The following is a 13912-nucleotide window of genomic DNA, read 5'->3' on the forward strand; positions in this document are numbered from 1 at the left end:
AATAGCTTTCCATAATCAACTCTTACATTCAAATAACAAGCTGTATCAAAGCTGTATTGTTCATAAAAGCCGGTTCAATATATCAAACTCCTAAATGGTGTAAAATTACAACTGCCTTTTTTTACCCTCTGAATGCTATACTTGTCCCTGTATTTAAAAGAAAAAAAAAGTTTACAATCTCTACCAACTTCACTCCTGGTACCTTGAGAAAAACAGTAAGCAGTATCATAATGCAAGAAGAGTTAGCGAGATTGAATTACCCCCACTTAATTTCAATGCCTCCCTTTTCATTCATAAAAGGGATGATGTAACAGATTTCTGTATCACTGTTGTTTCACTTTTTTTACTGCAATGTTTGCTCTATTATTCAGTCTATGTCCTTCGAGGGACACTACCATCAGTGATTCCATACGGGTATGATTTAAGGGTTTTCACAGGCTCTCTCTAGCCCCTACCTACGTCCTCTTTTTATCCTTTTGATTTGCGTTCGTTCCAACATCTATCAATTTTTATTTCTTAATATCTGAAAGATTTCCTCTAGTTTTATTTTGGGGCTGCATTTCCACCCTAACCTTAGCAACATTCCATATGACCCCTATCAATAAGTCATACTGATATAGTACTCACTTTATGTAACTGTTGTCTTAGAAGATATCAATACAAAAAAAAAAAAAAAAAAAAAAAAAACCTGCAAGTAGACATTTGAAATTTATACCCCTTCTCTACCAAGCTACCAACTCACATATTGCGCCGTTCTTTGAAACGATTAGTTGACAACACATTAATCAACGATAAGGATTAGACAAGGTCTGAGAATAAATGAGATGACTAAGATGCCCTCTATAACGGGCTTGCTACTATCCTTCAGAAAATACAAACTCACTGACTTTGGATCCAATATTAAAAGAGTGAGTTCAGTGAAACCTCCTCAGATACATATACCATTTGAAAAGATTTTATAATGTCCTCCATCTATTATACCAGCAAAAAAAAAATCCTATTTATCTATTCACCAATATAATTGTTAAACTTTAATCTTATTCACTTCTTAATACTTTAAATGTAACATTAGCAATACAATGACGATACTGGTAACCTTATCATGAATAGTACTCACAAAACCATTGCTTGAAGAATAGGTTTGATATGAAAGCACCAGTCACATATTATCGATGGCTGCTACTATAGTTTTGGATAATTATCCAAGATGAACTTTTTACTTGTTTGTTTTCACGATCGCTGGTTTTTAACACTGTTTTTCCTTCAAACGTTTTTGGTAAGAACATAACAGCATAGTCAAGTTTAAGGTTCAAAATTGTCTGTTATCTTATTCTCTAAGTATGAAATTTAATATGTCAGTTATTATAATGGATAATCCTAAAAGGGAACTCTATGTATCAATTTAATTACCAAGAATCAGGTTATGACGAGGGTGAAGAACATTTGGAGTACAGCTATTCTACTTTTCTTTCAGATGTGTTTATTTACCTGCACATTTGAAATCCAAAGGTCGAAGCCAGTAAACAAAACCCTATCTAGTGACCAACCCGATTCCAAAAAATAATATGGGAAGGAGATAGAAGCTAAAGGAACGCAGATGGCACAAGACTCGATCATTCTTTTCTAAACCAAAACTAATAACTAGGATGGAGGCTTTGATATTTAAAGATAAGTAAAAAAAATTATCACTTGTTTTTTTACAGATGTCTACACCTCAGTTGGGTTACAGAGTAGTTAATAATTCTTTATGAAAGATATCTTATTTTTAGTGTATTGAGTACTATCTGAAAAAGTGCAGTTTCGCAGAAATTCTCTTGGAAGTGAGATAGTTCTCAAATTATTTTTAGGTGAGATATTCATAGATTCTGTCATTACAATACATCATTTGTTTTGTCTATATACTAACGGGTCATGCTAGGTATACAAATATTTCTCAAAAGCTAAATATACAAATAGTCTTATCAATAAAGAAGTAACTAGTGTAAGATTAGATAGTATACTTTCATGGGTCTTAGATTTTAAACCCTCGACCTTGGGGACATAGAATGTCACATTGCTTAAACCTATAGTATGATACTTGTCGAATGATTAATAATAAGGATATTACCTAGAAATTCATAACATTTTAGCCAAAAAGATTAATATAGATTATCTGTAAGTCTATTAGATTACTCCCTATGCACCCAAAAGTTATTCATAAACGGATTTGACCTGGGACTCCTCGTTTGATGGTTGAGGTGAGTCCAGCTGCTTGATTATTATAGCATGGTATGTTTAATTGATTTTACAAATTTACTTCCAGCAATGACATACTACTGCTTTTGTCATTGGGCTTAGACTTCCAGCTTCAATGGAAAATTACACAAGCCAATCAATTTACCAAATTATTTTTAATTGAATTATTTTACAGAAACATCATCATTTTACCCAACGCCTAATGTTAGCAAGTTGAGTTACATATAACAGGTGTAAAAAGAAATTATCTAGCCCCCAGTTAAGGTTTCAGTTTACAAATTTATTTAGTATCGTGTTAGAATCTTAAGGGAAAGTTACTGTGTCCCATGCCTTCGTCATACATGGATTTTGTTCCTGCAAAAAAGTAATTTAGATCTTTGTGATAAAATGGAGCTCTACTTCCCGTTGTACTATTCATATAAAGGGTATCTTATTAATGGTGATATTGGATTAACCGTGCAAAGTGTTACAAATGTGGTTGTAAAATAACTTTTGACTGAGACACTTGCACTGCTTCTTTTTCTGACTAGAAGGTATAACTAGTTCTCGGTCATCGCAAAAGTTTCTTTTAATGAAGTCATTTTCTTACAGACAGGTGAAAGAATTGTAATCTGGAGTCAGTCATATTTATACTTACGTATTGCCTTCATAAGAGAAAAAGGAAACATAAAAAGTAGAATAGTCTTAATGACAGATATATCAAAAAGTACTTTATAAGACTTAGATTAAGATGACGATGTTCAAATTAAGTCTTATACTAGAGCTGTGTTATCGTTCGGTTTGAATAGGTAGTTTTTATGTATGTTACATCAAATTTTATAAGGTAAACACTTTAATGCACAGTAAATTAAATTTTACAAGGGATCTTCGTGTTCAGTAAATTAATGACATTAAATATTTTTGTTATATAAAAAAAAGTATAGGGCTGCAACTGATTTTCTTAGGTTCCTCTATAAACAGTAATCATGGTACCTATTTGTAAGTACCAGTTTGAGTTCACTTTGTTGATAACATTGTATGAAGCTTTTAATTTTCAAAGTAAGTAAATTAAAACACCTTCAAGGAATAGAGAAAAACATATTGGATTTCTCTGAATAGAATCGTTCAAATGCTAAAAAACCTATATTTTTTGTTAAATCTGTGTTTTATAGGTATGTTTGGTGTTTCCTGGCTGAATATTTTGAAGATTTGTTCATATACATGTCTAGAATATTATAGAATTTCTTGGTAATCTCTGAAAATATCTCCTCTTGATTTTATGCTTATAAATAGTTGAAATCACTAATATTTTTCAAAAGAGTAGATTTTTAGAGAAGCAATGAAACACGCATTATACATACATACATACACATACATACATACATACATACATACATACATACATACATACATGTGTAAGAATTGAGAAATGTCGTACAAAGATGTGGAGGATTTTGGAATGAGTGAGAAACGAGTTCGGGGAAAACCTCCCTACAAACATGCAACAAAGATCTACTTTTGGGGAACATGAGTACTAACACACTATATATAAACAGTGTAAATACATTGGTATTGTTGTTCGTAAACCTTCGTGCTAATATTAGATATGCTGCCCAGAGAAATTTACTTCCACATAAAATCTTTAAAACTATAGGCTACTTTAGATTTGTCAGTACCAGAGCCACTTCACTCTTAGGTTCTTTTTCGAATCTGACCTAGCAACCCCAGTGAAATGCTGGACAAGAAATTACTTTACAGAAAATGTCACTAAAAGTGTTAATGGGATAAACAGTGTAACATTTTCTTAATTACTCTAAATTCTGCCTGTTGGCTAATTCAGAAATAAGGATCTTCACCTTTGCTGCACAAGGAAAAAAAGTCACTCGCTACTGTCACTTACCTATATTACTCATAGTTAACTTACTTTCGTAAATGATACTTCTAGTGTAATCAACCCCGTTAAATCCACTAGCCTGGACCTGTCCTGAATTAATTATCAATTCCTCTTTTCCCTGTTTTGTTAATAGAAAATCACTCGATGAAAGGAGCAAAGATACGAGTTGGGATTACAAAATCTGTTTATTTTACAGAATTAAAAAATTAATGAATCATGAATTTTTATCAAGGGCATTGCAAGTTAAACTATTTATTTAAATCACAATTAACACGCAATATCAAATAAATGATTAAGGAGAAATGCTCAGCATGAGAACAAGACCTGTATATCGAAGGCACATCTATCATGGTCTCCCCATACATCAAAAGACAGAAAACGAAGAGAGTAGTTCATGTAAGAAAACGTAAAAATACGGAATTATTAGGAGTAACAATACTAAATTATACTTAGGAAAAAATATAAAGAAAAAGAAAGTGAAGAAAATCTTTCTCAAAACGTTATATGATAAAGTTACTATATCTCACGTTTTATTAATTCAGCTATTAGTTTTATATATAAAATAAGGCAAATCTATACGGTTGTAGACGAGTGTCAATGATTTTGTTAGTAAAAGTAACGGTAATTATATATATTTTAACTATCTTTTACAGCTGTAAAAACGGGAATATGATGTAAGTATAGGTATTTCTAAAGGTTTTTTTTATAACGTTTTCTGGAGGAAATCTATGGTTTTCAGTTATGGTGGATCGGTTACCATAACTGAAAACCTATGGTTTTGCGCTAAGTATCGTCATCAATTACGTTCGAAATGCCTTCAAATATATCTAGAATCAGTCTGAATTTTTCAAACCTTGTTGTTTCCGGCATTTATCACCATAAAAAAATCATCGTAATAAAAAAAAAGTCACCGTAATTAAAACCGAGTAATAGTACCGAAACACGGTCAAAACACTGGAGCTTTTTGTTTTCCCCAGAACTTCCAGGCCTATAGAAAACGTGACTTTTCGTCCCATTTTCTATGGAGCCGCTCGTAGGAGTGTTCACGGTATTACTGTACAATTTCTCCTTCCTTAAATAATAATTGGAGTAATGATTTATTGGTTTTGCTCTGCCGTATGCCTCGCTCGTGATTAAATGCGGTATTATTGGGCCAATATTTTGGTGTTTATTATAATTTAAACAAAGCTAGAATTTGATTACCACTGTTATTATTACCCAGCAATGGATGGTAGAGATAAACGAATGTACACCAATAGGCTAATGATTTATTGAAATATGTTGGTTAATATAGTTTGGGGGAAATTGTGAAAACATAAAATAAAGCAAAAGTGACAAACAATCTAAATAAGGTGTATGTTATTCTCGGTCTCTTTTCTCGCAATTTGAAACGGGCATAAATGTTAGGCTACCTACCTTGAAGAAAATCTTGTAACTGATTAGGAATTTTTTTAAGTGAAAGTATTTATGTCTATAAAGTTTACACAAACAAATCAGAAGTATATCGAATTTTAATAATTGCATAACTTAGATCTTTTGTAAATTAAACATGTAACTAATTCATGATAGTCGATTTATAAAAAAATAACGAAGGATATAATGATTAACACATTATTATTGATAAATCAATTGCTATCATATTGAGAAGTCTCGAGTTTTCTAATATTCTAATTATTTTCAATCAGTTACTTGAAACATTCCTTAAAATTTCTAGACAATTTTGTGCATAATAATTGATATCCTGATTTAATTTTTTAATGCTGGTTTCCATATACGAACGCTATTTTTATCAAATTGGGGAATCAAAACTGTTTTGCTTGTACAAGATATAAATTATTTGTGTAGATCACATAATTACACATTTTATAAACTTGGTCTATTGAACACGTATGTGCTTGTTTCTATTGATTTTCATGAAAGGATATCTATGAAAAGAGGTCATATTTTTGCTATGATCTCATTTAGTAAATCTTTATATCATTTTTATTATATGTTTCAATTTGCAAATCAAAGCGTTGTATTTGTCCTATTTCGTAAGAGTAATTCATATATTATTTTTCCAGGATACAGTTCGTCGCTTCCTTGAGAAAAGGAAAAAAAAAAGTTACTGAAGCCAGATATAATGATGATGACCATTCATCACAAGAAACCTTTGTTCTACTGTGCAATGGAATTTAAGATGAATGACTTAAAGGGAAAAAATACACTCCATGGTTTTAGGAGTGGGGAGAATTAATATTTTCAAAATTTTTGTATAGATCTGTTCACAGTGAGGCTCTAAGTACCCTCATATTGCCTTATTGTTCAGTTACATGTTAGCTGTTAGAATTCAACTCAAAAGTAATATTTTTCTATAAAACCTAAAATCTGTTACTGTCTGTGCAATAGTGTGTTCATTTTACATTATACTGATTAGGTCTTAACTATCGTAATAGCTACTCTCAATTATTTATTGGAAATTCTCAAAAAAAGAACAGAGCGTAAAGCTATTTAAGTTAAATTTTCTTTGCAACTTGAAATATCACTGAATCGTCACTTTAATAACTTCGATTACCATCTCGGTATTTTTCATTCTTGTGTTATGCTAAATTTACTAGAAGCCTCAATACTAAATTTTACTCTCGCAAAGTATTGCCATCAACTGAAAATTCTACTTATATTATTTGCTTTCGTATTTATACGGGGTATAAGGTGTTGTTTTATCAAATCTATAGAAGAGGGTCATAATTTTCAGTTGTGTACCACTTATTGCGAATCTTGTATGTTTGCCATCATTTTTATATAGCTTTTGAAGTCACACTAACTCTTGATCGTAGCAGTATCACAAATCAGAAAACATATCTGCTAATTTTATTTTTTACAAATATCGGATGGCTTTTTTTTTACAAACAAACATTGTGGTATCTTTAGGTAAATTTTCTCTTCTTTTTACAAAAGGGATGTAAAAAATCTTCAATCGGATGACATGGTATAGTTTGTTTTTAAAACAATTTAACACCACAAGTCCAGATATTTAATTTTAACTTTACTTCATATATTTTGGTGACCTAAAGTTCAACTGATGACCAGTTTCTCAATCAAGTGAGGTCTTACTTGGTGAAGATTTGTTTTTTATACAGTGATGTCTATTCATCATTGTATTTCTATGATACCATGCTCTTGGTGGTACCTTTGGATACTGGACTAAGGCTGATAAATTGGAAAGCTACTTGGCTTTTTCTTGTTTTAGCTTATGATGATATAAGTTTTGGTTCTACCCTTACCTTCCATTAGGCCTTTATGTTGGTCATTAAGCTTTGCCTTTAATTAGAACATCTTATGCCTCTTGGTAACATAAAATGTATGACAGTTATGGCTTTTCGATGTTTTCTTCTTGGTCGCTGCATTTTTTTTTTTTTTTTTTTTTTTTTTTTGTAGAAGCGGTAATTTTCCTGCTTTGTTTGATGTGATGCCTGCTCTTAATGTTGAATAATCCAGAGTATTGTACGTGATATAAATTATTTGGTTAAATCATAATTCTTATCATAGGTTATTTGACAGGTTTGAACGTACAGTGGCAAAAAATGGCTAAGCTATCGAGTTTATATTGTCGGTGACTGATTATATATGAAGGTTCTCTCCAGGAAGTTATCTCTGAGAATCAATAACAAAATTCTTCTAAAGTCTTTATATAGACCTTGCTAAAGGTTGATATTATATTATTGGTTAATTATTGATGGTTTGATCTACTGGAAATGCTACCATTTTTAAGGAGTTAGGGCTTACTACAAATTTCAAAGGATATCTGGTTTGAAAATTTATTCCTAATTTAGACTTACTCAAAATTTTTTTTTTTTTTTTTCATGGTAGGTTTATTGTTTTTATATGAGAAATATTGATCTCGTTCGGAGAATGTAATGATGACTTCACAGCTTAGTTTCCTTTTGGAATTTTTTTCTGAAGCCTTCCATTTGATCTCTTTAAGGAATAGTTGAAATCATGTTGCTCCAATGGTCACTGGGGGAAAGTACAGGTTTTTGCTTTTCTTCGTTTAGAATTTTATTACGGTTTGCAAGGATTTTTAAAAAGAATATATAATGGGTTATAATCTTTCCACAACAAATCAAAATACTTTATTTCATACTTAGGTTTGCAAAGTTTTACATGTTTTTTAGGTTTCATTATTATGATTACCTTAGCAAATTTCTAGACCACTTTAGCTGCCAGTTTTGGAAGGGCAAGTTTGGTTTCAAGAGATTTAAAACTTTTTATTGATCTGTTTTTGTGAGGGAGTAAAGTATCTCCTCAGAGTAAATTCTGATACCCTGTGCGTTTCATCTTTGGTCTGCTGAGACACTTTGAGCATTCCTTGCTCTATAGAGTTGTTTGTGAGCAATCCTTGTTTACAGATATTTTCACATAAGTCTGTTTTAACGATATATATTTTCACTCACTTTCCGGGTATAAACGAGTTTTTTTTTTCTTTTTTTTTCTTTTTAGTATTCGGGATTTTTGGGGCACTTTCTGTTTAAAAGCGTCTTTCAGAATTTTCCACATTTCATGAATTTTCCCCGGGCAAAAATTGACGATTGGGTAATGCCTTGATTTGCCAAGCTTTGAGAATTCTACTGTTTAGTTGCAATTTGCTAAAAACGTCTTTTGTAGCACTCTTTGGTGCATAAGGCTGTTTGAGGAACTCCCTAGCTATGAATTGTGGAGAAATTCAGGCGCACTCTGTTTTTTTAGGTTATTTAGGGTGCTAATTATTCTATGCAGTAATATTGGAATCCTTCATCTATGTAGTTATTTGAGATTTTTCTTGATTCAATAAGCTATCTAGGGAACTTATTAGATTTACAAATTTTGAATATTCCTTCGTTTGCAGATTGTTTGTAGTACACTAGTTTATTCAAGACACCACCCTGTCTATGGAATTATTTGGGACATTCCCTTGCCCAATCAGTCATTCTTGGCTCTTTTTGTAAGTAACTCTGGACACTTTCGTCTGTTTTAGAGCACTTCTAAGGCGGTTGTCGTATGCATTCATTGGATAATGAAGTCATCTACAAATTATTCGGAGCACTATATTACCTCTTGAATTATTTAGAGCATTCTTTGGTTTATGGATTTATCTGCTACACACCTTGGTCTAAGGAGCTATTTTGTGTACTCGTTGGATTAATTATTTGAAGTCACTCATTGTTTCCTTGCTTCATTCAAGTAATTTCTTGCTTAATATTTTTTCAATCTTGTTTTCAAGATTTCCGGTTTTCGTGTCAATCTTTTGGCTCCAGAGTTATTTTGAATTGCTCTGTGAATTAAGATCTAACTGAAAAAATATTTGAAATTGGTGGATTTAAGATATATTTATATCTCTAATAATTTTGCTTTTATCTTTTGAGGAAATAATTAAAAGAGAATTTCTTTATCAATTAAATTCAAGGTATGTTGCTCACATGTAGCGCTATAAGTTTCTCTTCTTATGCTGCCTACCAAGCGATAATAAAACTTGCGAGAAATTTGTTTCATCCCCTTTTGTTTCTTAGATAAGAAAATATTAAAATGATCACATTCGGTAAATTTTTTGTATATTGCTTTCCTTTTATTAAAAATAATGTATTCTCATTTTACAATTCTGTTTTCTAAAGATTAAAACAATCTAGAATACTTTTGAATTACTATTTATGTTAAAGATAAAGAATAGTATGGTATTCTATTTCTTATTCTTTGTGTGAATAATTCATAAATATTAGTTAAATTTCATCCCAATACCATATTTGAATAATTTTTCTTTAGGATGTCAAATTTTGTCACAACAATATATGTGAATAATTCCTCTATATTACTCAAATTTCGTCCCAATACCATATGTAAAATATTCTTAAATATTCAGTTAAATTTCATACCAATACCATATGTGAGCAATTCTTAAATATTAGTAAATCATTGGCTCAATACCATATGTGAATAATTCTTAAATATTAGTCAAATTTCGTCCCAATGCAAATCCTTCCTTTGAGCTTTTGTATTACATTGTAACAATCGGCTCTCTCTCTCTCTCTCTCTCTCTCTCTCTCTCTCTCTCTCTCTCTCTCTCTCTCTCTGGTGCTACATGAATATACCTTGAAGAATAATATGCTAATTATTAAAAGTATATTGAGATTCTATACACATTTTCAAATAAGGCTAAATTATGAAGAAGTTCTCTTTTATTTCAACCTGATGCTCACCTGCAATTTCAGATCTCCCATTCCCCATCCTTGATCCTTCCTTTATCCCAAAATTGGAAATGTTATAAAAAAAAACAGACTCGCCTTGTATGGCTGATTAGTCTCCCACTGCCCCCTCCTCTTTGAGCATCAGCATTTGCCGTTTTATTCCTCGCCACAAAAAGGACCAAAGAGTCCATGAGGTAGATCCTGATCTTAACTAGAGTAATCACTTGTTCTTTTAAACTGTTATTTTATTCCCCATGTACAGAACTTGTTCATTCTTTAACTGGTGTCTTGAGAGCTGTGAATCAATGTGTTTGTTGAATATATTGTACTTGTCAAAGGCCGACAGACTGTACTGGTTTACATGTTGGACTATCGTCCACTTATTGATCCAGCTGTCTTGTCATTTCAATTTTATCGTGACAGCTAAAGTCGAGAAAATTATGGCTGTGTTATGCTATTATTAACTTACTCAAAAGCCTCATATTCCTTAATTTTGCAATGGTTTATCACATTCTAGAATTGTGTGTAAATTGTCTTATTTAAATCAAATATTTAAGAATCTTTAGGAAGCTTGTATTGTAGGAGGTTATAATGTCAAATGCACAGGTTTTGGTACTATCATTTTCAACTTTAGCTAAGTTGTATACACTTTGGTCAATGACAAAAACATCAAATTTGTTTATGAACTGTGTAATGTAAGTAGTGAAAAGTCTAACTAATGTGAAAGGATTGTGATTTAAAGTACTCCAGACATGTTTATGCTCTTTTGGAAGTTAATGTGTATTTTTTCTAAGTCTTTCATAAAACCTTCATTTTCATGCCCAATTTAAATACTGTATTAAGATTAATGATAAGTGTACTTAACATAAGTGTTTCAAGGAATTAGGTAAAAGGGTAATTTTCAAGTCTTGCATTTCAGAGCTTTTTATTATAGCGAGATACCTGGGCTCTCAGAAAAGGTGCACAGCTCGGTTCATAAACTCCATTTTGTGTCTTGTCTTGTGTTGTTTGTGCCCATGACATAAAGAAGGGATAAATAACACTTTAATCATTTTTAGATGAATTGTGTAATAAGTTCTTGAATACCTTGTCGTTCACTAGAAAGCTGTCCAGATGTCTGTATGTGTGTGTGTGTGTGTGTGTGTATTATTTAAAGAAAACTGGTTTAGTATGAATAATAGGTTTATAAATCGTTAACAAAGAATATTGTCGGGTTTGTGTGTTTTAAGTGCAAAATTTCATGGCTTTAAGGCAATGATTTTTTCTTTTTTTCATTTCCTTACAATGGCACAGATATGAAAGTTCCATTTCCCCTAGATTGCTTCGTTTGCGTATCCTCATATCATGTTTTAAAGATGCATTGACTTCTGGGTATTTTTTTCGTTAATACTGATGTGCTGAATTAGTACCGTCTTTAACCAGCATCCTTCCTTGAGGAAAATTCAAAACACTGTGAAAGACATAATAGGTTTTTTACTACTGCAAAATTCACAATAATTGGAATATCCCACTCAAAAGTTTGTTAATGTCCTAAATGTAAATAATTCATAATCCCTTTTACTAATTTATCTTTATAGCTAGATATATTGATAATGTACTGACATCGTAAGATTATTAGAGTATACACTGGATTTTGGGCAGTTCATAACTGACATTTATTGTGTAGTCATTTTAGCTTTTGTTCCTATGTTAAATTGTCTGGCTACTTTGAGTGGCACTGTAATAATTATAATACCTCACACTCAGAACATGGATAGTTATCAAAGTAATAAAAAACTTTACTCGTCATTTTTAATGAAAAATTTACGAATTGTCATATTAGAAGAGGGTACAGTTTAAAATGTTGCAGTACAATATTCAAGGTTGGGTCTTTTTATGTCTCTTAAGATTTTAAACTTGCCAAAAACAAGTACGCACTAGGCCTACTGACATTGTAAGTAATTATTTCCGTGCCCATACCCTTCGAAGAGACCATTAGTTTAGTTGCTTTCCCTTGAGGAATCAACAGAGCTCACTCGAGCTAGAATCCTTTTAGTATTAAATTGAGAATTATAAGAATAGATTAAAAGCGATTGACTGAGCTGCAAAATTAATGAAATTAAAATATGGGAAATATGATTTTTACATAACCTTGTTACTTTAGTATAACTAATTTGTTCCACGACGTAGTGAAACTCACACCTGACACACATTTTTTTTTATCTCTCAAATACAAGAATGGGTAGTGTCATCAGTACACCCACGGTCTAAGTATCTCAACCGTGAGTACACCTCACAGGATTCTCCGTAGGCGTTACACCTCCTTTCCTGCCTTCATTTTCCGTCTTGCCGTCCATGATCTTACAACTTTTTTAAAGTTCATTTGCGTTGTTTTTACCCCGGTTGCACTTTGGTACTGAATGAATCATAGGCCCAAGCACTGCGCTTTATTCCTAAATCTAATAGAAACCGCCCTTTTAGCATAACGTCACCCTCAGAAACTAACTGCCTAAGTCATTTTCTCTACTTGTTGGGAAATAAAAAAAAAAAAAAACCACCTCATTTCCTAATTCCTTATATCATTGTGTTGAGCTTCAATTAACAAATTCTAATTCACAAATTCTTCTATTAAGAATTTGTGAATTGAAGCTCAAGACAATGATATAAAGAATTAGGAAAAGAGAAGTTTTTTTGTTTTTTTTTTACCAAAAAATGGAGAAAACGATTAGGCAGTTAGTTCATGAGGGTGATGATATTAATACCACGTATACAAATGTTTTTATTTTTCTCTTTTATTGGCAACAAGATCAATTGTTTTCTAAGCGACATTTACTCTCTCAGATGGTTATTCATCGCACATCAGTATAGCAAAATGATTGAAACCCAGTAAATTTTAAGCTTTGATATCATTCTCCGATTTAATTGGGATGGGAATCTGCAAATATTGAATGTTGAGACCAAGTGTTATGAAAGTGTTTAGAAGTCCACTGTAATGAATGGGGAATTGCTATGCTAGTAATGAGTGATTGGTGTGAGATTCTTATAGAGAAGTTTGGTCGGTCTTTAGCCGAATTCCTTTCAGTAGATCATGTCCCAATGTGGACAAGGAAGTCAGGTTACTTTTGATAATGTTCCTTTACAGAAGTCAGACAAAAAAAATTTAGCCACATTTTTTTTATATTGATAGGTACGGATTAGTGTTGCATGGCTCTCATGTAAAATTAGGGCGAGTTTTGTATTGTAATTTACGTTGCAGTGTTTCTGAAGACATTTCATTCAACTAGAGTAAAAAAAAAAATAATGATTTGAAACATAAGTGTATCCCAAAACATTAAAGATTTTCTTAGATAACTATGTAATTGACTTGAAAATTGGGGCGATTTTTGTATTGTTATTTACGTAGCAGTGTTTCTGAAGACATTTAGACTAAAAAAAAATCCTTCGAAGTATAAGTGTATTCCAAAACACTAAAGATTTTTTTAGATAACTATGTAATTGACTTAAAAGTGTATTTTTTATTTGAATTCATATAAAGAATTCTTTCAAGGCTAAATAATTTTTCTCGATCTTGGAGTTGAGTTTTACTGAAATATCTAAGGAGATAACTTCGGTATTCATAAAGTCACTG

The sequence above is a fragment of the Palaemon carinicauda genome, chromosome 2 (genome assembly GCF_036898095.1).
Source record: "Palaemon carinicauda isolate YSFRI2023 chromosome 2, ASM3689809v2, whole genome shotgun sequence".
NCBI classification, from domain to species: Eukaryota; Metazoa; Arthropoda; class Malacostraca; order Decapoda; family Palaemonidae; genus Palaemon; species Palaemon carinicauda.